The following is an 8,046-nucleotide window of genomic DNA, read 5'->3' as shown; positions in this document are numbered from 1 at the left end:
AGCCTGATTTTGTGCTTTCCAGCTTTAGTAAATAAACCCCTTTTGTGTACTTAAAAGTGGGGTATGCCTGTATATTGTCTTCTATATGGATACCAGTTGACTAGCTGCTTGGTGCTGCAAAAAAAAAGCTCCAGTGGGGTATGCCTGTATGTTGGCAGTACATAATGGATCTCTAGTCCAGATATTTATTTTTCTGATTACTCCCATAAATAGTTGGACTATAGAAAATGGCTTCATGGTGTGTTGGCTGCATATATCTTTTCTTTCCTAAACTCCTATGGGGGAGATTTTACTAAAACTGGAGCACTTGGAATCTGGTGCAGTTGTGCATGGTAGCCAATCGGCTTCCAACTTCAGTTTTGTTGAATTGGGCTTTGACAATGAAAGCCAATTGGCTACTATGCAGAGCTGCACCAGATTTTGCACTCTACAGTTCTAGTAAGTCAACCCCCTATGTGCCATAAACGTGCAGTGATTTCTGGTTCAAGCACAAGCTCTGGCCTGCCTATAGAGCATCCTACAGTGTAATGATTGACCTGTTTTAAATGCCCTCAATGCATTGTAGGCTGCTGAAGTTTGTCCATGGTTGTGGCGATGCACAGCTTTCGAAAAGCTATGAGTTTCCTTCCTAAACTATTGTACTTTGGCACCGTATTGCCATAATTGTTTTGAAGTCTAAGCCATCCTCCCAGGTCCCAGATGCGTACTTACCTGGATACTTAAGCTTTGGCCTACTGCATTCTTCACAACTTGGTTATCTCTACTGCTATTTTGTAAGATCAGTACTTTCCCCGAATTCTGTGAGAGATCACAAAGGACATGCAGGGGTTGATTTTTACCAAGACCCCTTTCCCACTGGGGCCGCTCGTGCGTTAGCGGTAAAGCGCCGATCGTTTTAGCGGCGGTTTACCACTGTTTAAATGGAGCTTTTTGGCTGCTAGCGAGCGTTTGTGTGCCGTGCTAGCGGCTGAAGAAGGGGTTAAAAGCAACCGCGTTGCACGTCTGAAGAGCTTTTCAGGTGCTTTGGAAGCACTGGCCGCTCATTTCAATGAGCAGGGCCTTTTGGAAGTGGTGTATACAGCGCTCCCAAACAAACCCAAAGATGCTGCTTGCAGGACTTTTCCCAACTTCACACTGGGGCAGTGCGCTTGCGGGACAAGTCACACTGAAATGAATGGGAGGCGGTTTTCAGGTGCCATTTCCAGCTCTAAAATGCCTGAAAACTGCCTCCGTGTGAAAGGGGTCTAAAAGCAAATAGACTGTGCACAAGAGCAGTTGTTCCGGAGCTTGGTAAATGAGGGAAAGATTTACTTTTCAAAGAAAACCCAATTGCATGCAAGGGGGAAAAAAAAGAAATATCTTTTTTGCTTGCACGTGATTGGATGATTGAGGTCAGCAGAGCTTCCCCTCGTTTTACTAAGCTCTGGAGCAAGTGCACTGTTTGCCTTTTTAATCAACCGCACAGGCACTTGAGGGTAAATTTACTACAGGCAAATAGACAAAGTTGTGTAGCTGAGTAAATGAGGTCAAGCTTCACTTTGCAAAGAGTACCCAATCGCATGCAAGGAAAGTTTTTATTTTGGCTTGCACATGATTGGATGATGGAAGTCTGAAGAGCTTCTGCTCATTTACTAAGCTCTGGAGCTACTGCAGTCTATTTGCCTTTAGTAAATGTACCCCTTAAAGTGGCCCACTGCACTGTGCAATTCTGTTATTTTTTGCCCAGATAAACAGATCTATGTCTGATTTGGATAGAAAGCATTGGGATGTGCTGAGCCCCGCAACGTGGCTTTTATCAAATGTTCACTTCCATGAGAATAAGTTACTTTTTCCAAGTAAAGATGTAAAAAAAAAAAAAAAAAATGCTTGAATATTTTTATTTTTTGTTCCTAAAAGGAGAGACCAGATTACCAGGAAGCTTACTCGGTAAAGCCATACATAAAGTGATGACTGTTTACATTAACCCACAGCAACTCGTATGGGTCAGTGTACATTGAACGGTTTGCCTTACTAAGCAAGACTATGGGGGTTATTTACTAAAGGAAAATCCACTTTGCACTGCAAGTGCACTTGGAAGTAAAGTCGCTGTAGATCCATCCGAGGGGGGCATGCAAGCAAAATAGCATTTTAGCTTGCACATGATTGGATGATAAAATCAGCAGAGCTTCCACTCATTTCTGATCTATCTGCAGTGCAAAGTGGATTTGCCTTTCGTAAATAACCCCCAATGCCTCCAACTTTATCAATTCTTCAAAATAACTTTTGTAATCTGTCACAAGGACTGGATCCTTTTTGTGTATTTTTATGTTCACACTCTCTCTTTCTTTCTTTCTTTCTTTCTTTCTTTCTTTCTTTCTTTCTTTCTTTCTTTCTTTCTTTCTTTCTTTCTTCTTTTTATTTTTATTTTTGTACTGTTCTGGTCAATGACCTTATCAAGGCAATAAAACGTATTTCTAATCTGTGATCCAGCGTGGACTGGGAATTCTTTACTAGAAAATTTATATTTAAGCAAAATTCTAATGGCTTTTGGTCAATTTACTTTTACTTTAAAGCGGAGCTCCACCTCATTTAACATGTTTTTGTTAATCACATGCCATAAATCTATTCAGTAATAAACGGGGATATATATATATATATATATATATATATATATATATATATATATTATGAAAAATTTCCTTTTTGTACCTGTGTTTTTGCAGAAGTCCTCCTCTGCTTCCTGTCTCAGCTCTCTGCGGATATGGGCGGGTAATCCTGCGGGTATCACGTAATTTCCTCTTTTTGAGCACTGTCTCCTGGGAGCTCCTGTCATTATTCCCAGGAGTCATTGCGGATGCCTGCCGTGAGTTATCGCGGGATTTTGATGCCGCCGCCGTTGTGATGGCAACCCCTCAAGTTTACAGCGCTGCCCACTGTAAACACTGAGCATGCGCGGGAAATATCGGTGAATGCTGGGAGCTCAGCATTCACCATATCCAGGAAATCTATGCTTGTGGGCTTCACATGCCCACAAGCAAGATGGGAATGGCCACAATCCTTCTTTTTTTTTTTTTTATAAATATTTTAGTTAAAACGAAAACAGACAGCAAAAAAAAAACTAAACAGTGAGTGTATTTATTTATGATTTTACATGTATCTCAATGACTGCAAAAAAATAAAAAAAATAGGAATGGTCGCTGGAACCCCCCGCTTTAAATGTATCTGCTGGTGAGATTACATTTTTTCGAATACGGTCATTGCTGATGAACCTGCTTTGTTAGAAATTTGCTGCAGAGTTGCCACCCACATGTCTTATTCTATTTCAGGTACCTATATAGCGCTGTCCATTTACTGTAAACAAAGCTTTACACTTTTAAGGACTTGGTCAGTTTGTAATGACATTCCTTTGGTATAAAGTCAGCTAAGGTAACCAGGATATTGCGAGCCAACTTAAATTGGGGAAATATGAAATCTGCTAGGTAAATTTTTTTTTTTTTTTGTTTTTGTCTCCTTCTGTAACCAAGGGAGCAGCAATTGTTTGGCCTGGTCTGTTCAGGGTTTCACAGGCTGGGGGTTTGATTGCTTCCCGCTGCCTCTGGAAGAAGCTTCCAGAGCTTAGGTTGGGAGATTCAGAATGACCAGCCTGAATATTTTAATAGGTTCAAGTCAATCCCTGGAAAGAAGTGTCCAATAGGGGGCTTGAAAGGTGATAAATGGTCGGAAACCTGTCCTTCTCCCCAGGAGGGTTCCAGCGCATCATGGCCTGTACAGCTGCTGCTATAAGGCCTCAGCAGTGTCGGGGCTGAGGGCCTTGATAGAGTTTGCTAGATGCTGATTGCCAAACTTCACCACAAGTGATCTGGTCTGGAGCGGTGCCGTCTCATTCACTGGGCTGTGTCCCATACCTCCCAACTTTTTGAAATGGCAACAAGGGACACCTATTAGTAAAAGTATGTAGGCATAGGACACCCCCCCCCCCCTGCCACGCCCCCTTAAAGGAGAATTGTGCATGCAAAAGATTCTTTAAGCCCATGAGTGCTTTTTTATTTATTTTTTTTATCTGCTGGCTTTTGAAATTTATAAATGCAGTCATTTAGAAATCGGATGAAATGTTTAGCATTGGGAAATCCCTATTTGAAAGAGTGCATTATATAGAGGTATGTATGTATGTATATTACACACACACATATACATATATATAATTTTTTTTTTAATAATAATATATCAGGGACAGTTGGGAGCTATGCATGTCCAGAGGAAGTGGACCATAAACTGATCTGTGACTGTATAGTGTTCTGGCATTCTCCTCTGACTGTCCTGTGAGGCTGCCTGACTCCTGACACACTAGCACAGAGCCAATCAGCCCTGCCTAGACAATCGCATGCACCCTATCGAGAAGAAGGGGGAAAAAAAAACTATATTAATACACACCAAACTGAGCATGTGCAGAGTGTCTCCAATGCTCTGTACCATCAGGAGATGGATTTGGGACAGTAAAAGAAGGGGAGGATCAGAGAAGACAGGATCAAACAGCTTTTTTTTTTTTTTTTACACAATGCAGAGGATTAACCCCCTTTAGGTTCCACAGTGAGTATAACAAGCATGCTTTACTGCATATACAGACTGATTTTACTGTTGTGGGTTTCGTAACACTTTAAGTCTCTTACTATCAGATGGTTTAAAATTCACCTTGTATCTCCAGCTTTAGTCAAGCTGATCACATTAAAATCAGTTATGTGTACATTTCCTCATTAGATGGCGATAGAGTAGTGTAATTCTGTTCAACTGTGTTAACCACTTGCTTACTGGGCACCTAAACCCCCCCTCATGCCCAGACCAATTTCCAGCATTTAGCGCTGTCACTCTTTGAATGACAATTGCGCGGTCATACAACACTGTATCCAAATTACATTTTTATCATTTTTTTTCCCCCACAAATAGAGCTTTTTTTGGTGGCATTTGATCACCTCTGGGGTTTTTATTCTTTGTTAAAGACCGAATAAAAAATAAATTCAAAACCGTTTTATATTTTGTTAATTTTGCAAACAGGTAATTTTTCTCCTTCATTGATGGGCACTAATAGGCAGCACTGATGAGGTGGCACTGATGGTCACTAATAGGTGGCACTGATAGCTAGCACTGATGGGTGGCAGTGATGGGGAACTGATTGTTCTCCACTGGCGGGCATTGATGGCACTGATGTACTGGTGGGCACATATGTGGCAGCTTCGCCTCTCCCTGCTTGGGAACGTTGTCCCTTCAACAGAAGCCGGTGATCGGCTTTTTTTTTATTTTTTTATTTTTTTCTCCTCACGCTGTCAACGTGAGAAGGGGGAAAAAAAGAGATTACTGATCCTCTGTTTGTTTACATCAGGTGATCAGCTGTCATTGGCTGACGGCTGATCATGTGGTAAGGGGTCGGGATCGACTCCTTACTCTGATCAGTGATCACCCAAGTCTCTGTCTCGAGTGATCACAACATGTGCTGCATGCGCCCTGCAGGGGGCGCTGCCAGCTTGCAAAGGGGAGGACGGCAAAGCAGATCCGCGCTGTAGCCATCATTCGGCTATAGTGAGGATCTGAAGGAGTTAATCACGTCTGAACATTAAAGCGGAGTTCCACTCAAAAGTGCAGTATTTGTAGCTGCTAACTTTTAATTTTTCGTGGGGGGGGGGCTGGACCTCCTCTTTAAGGGCATATTCACATGAGCTGCGCGGGGGGTGCGTTTTGCGAATGCATTCCCAACGCATGGCAATCAAGTGCATTGTATTTGAAAAAAGCACATCAAGCACTACTTCCCCCCCCCCCCCCCCCCCCTTCCTAACCTGAGCGCTTTTTACAACTTGGCACTGTGTCGCTTTAACTGACCATTGCGCTGTCATGCAATGCTGTACCCAAATTAAATTTGCATCTTTTCCCCACAAATAGAGCTTTCTTTTGGTGGTATTTAATCGCCTCGGCAGTTTTTATTTTTTTGCGCTATAAACAAAAAATGAGCGTCAATTTGGGGAAAAAAAGTACTTTTTGCTATAATAAACCCAAAAATGTTAAAAAAATTTTTTATATTCTATATATTTTTGTTAAAATAAATAAAATCGCTATAAGCGTTTATTGATCGGTTTGCGCAAAAGTTATAGTGTCTATAAACTATGGGTAAGATTTATGGCTTTTTTTATTTTTTTTATTTTTTTTTTAAGTATTGTGGTAGACACTTTTGATGCAGTTTTGAGACCATTGACATTTATACAGCGATCAGTGCTAAGGGGTTAACACTAGGGGACGATCAAGGGGTTAAATGTGTGTTCCCTAGATGTGTTCCAAGTGTGAGGGGATGGGACTGACTGGGGGGAGGAGACATATCGTTGTTCCTACTTAGTAGGAATAAAAGCTATGTCTCCTCTCCCTTGACAGAATAGGGATTTGTGTGTTTACACACACAAATCCCCGTGCTGGTTCTTGTGCATGCGATCTCTCGTGGCTGGCGGCAAACACGTCCCTTGCTGGCCATGCGCATCATGTCCTTCACTGTGCGTGCGCACCCTCTGGCGGCTCTTAAAGGGAACCCCGTACACGTACGGAGTTTCGCACAGCGGTGCCATTGTGCCGCAGTTAAAGTATGTGAGCTGGTCGGGAATCGGTTAAAGCAACATGTGCAATCTTGCTTAAAAAGAGAAGTGTGTGTGTGTGTGTGTGTGTGTATGTATGTATGTATGTATATTATTATAAAAAAATATATATATTATTTTGGAAACCTACTCGCCTAGGTGGATGCTGCATCTGTCCCCAGTGCCTCTTTATGGACCTTGCTTTGTGCACAGTCGTGTTGGAACAGGAAAGGGCTATCCCCAGACTGTTTCACAAAGTTGGGAGCATGCAACTGTCCAAAATGTCTTGGTATGCTGATACCTTAAGTGTTCCCTTCACTGGAACTAAGGGGCCAAGCCCAACCCCACACCATAAACCCCCCTCCACCAAATAATTTGGACCAGTGCACAAAGCAAGGTCCATAAAGACATTGATGAGCGAGTTTGGGGTGGAGAAACTTGACATCTTTGGGATGAATTAGAGCGGAGAATGCGAGCCAGACCTTCTCTCCAACACCAGTGCCTGACCTCACACCCCTAAACCTTGTGGACGGCCTTCCCAGAAGAGTCGAAGCTGTTATAGCTGCAAAGGGTGGGCCAACTGAATATTGAGCCCTATGTACGAAGACTGGGATGCCACTAAAGTTCATATGCATGTAAAGGCAGGTGTCCCCATACTTTTGGTAATATAGCGTATATGTCATCAAATGGTAAATAGTGTGTGTGTGTGTGTGTGTGTGTGTGTGTGTATGTATATGTGTGTGTGTATATATATATACATACATACATACATACATACATACATACATACATACATACATACATACATACATACATCTGGAGGATAACTCTTAACCAAGATTCTTGGATTGGGAACAGACACAGGTGGAGGGTGAGGCCGGTACACCGCCCTCAGGTTCAGTGGTCTGGCAATGTTTACATCTGCTGTTGAACCAATGGCATCAGGGTGATCTGAGCCACTGTGGCGCCTGATTTCGGACCAACTCTGGTTAGTACTTGGATGGGAGACTGCCCGGGTTTCAGTGGTAAATGAGGGAGGCATCTGAGATTTCCGTGTTTAAGTGTATCTCAGACTATAAGATTTTAGAGCAGTCTCTGAGATGGTTCACTCCTTCCTTAGTTGCGTCAGTCTTTGCCTTGCATGTCTTGGCGTAAAAGTTATGGGCTTGTTGTTGTAAAACAATTAAATGGTAACAGCTTCAAAACTGAATAGGGGCATGAGGTCCATCTTTAGATCTCAATCCGCTGGGCATCCTTCTGTTTCAGATAGGCTCGGTCTGTTCAGTGATGGCCTCTCTGCAAGAGGTAGATTGCGGGGCCCATAATCATCAGGAAACGCACAGCTTCATATGCCGATTTGTTTCAAGCCTCATCAAAGATTTCTGTAATGGCAGTGGAAAGTCATCAATTTTCTTTTGTGTGACCATCCTTCAGGCTGGTCACAGCTTCTGAGGTTCAGCTA

Source organism: Lithobates pipiens, unplaced genomic scaffold (assembly GCF_037356315.1).
Source record: "Lithobates pipiens isolate NorthernLeopardFrog02 unplaced genomic scaffold, aLitPip1_a1.2 Scaffold_23, whole genome shotgun sequence".
Classification (NCBI taxonomy): Eukaryota; Metazoa; Chordata; class Amphibia; order Anura; family Ranidae; genus Lithobates; species Lithobates pipiens.
This window is presented reverse-complemented; position numbering follows the sequence as displayed.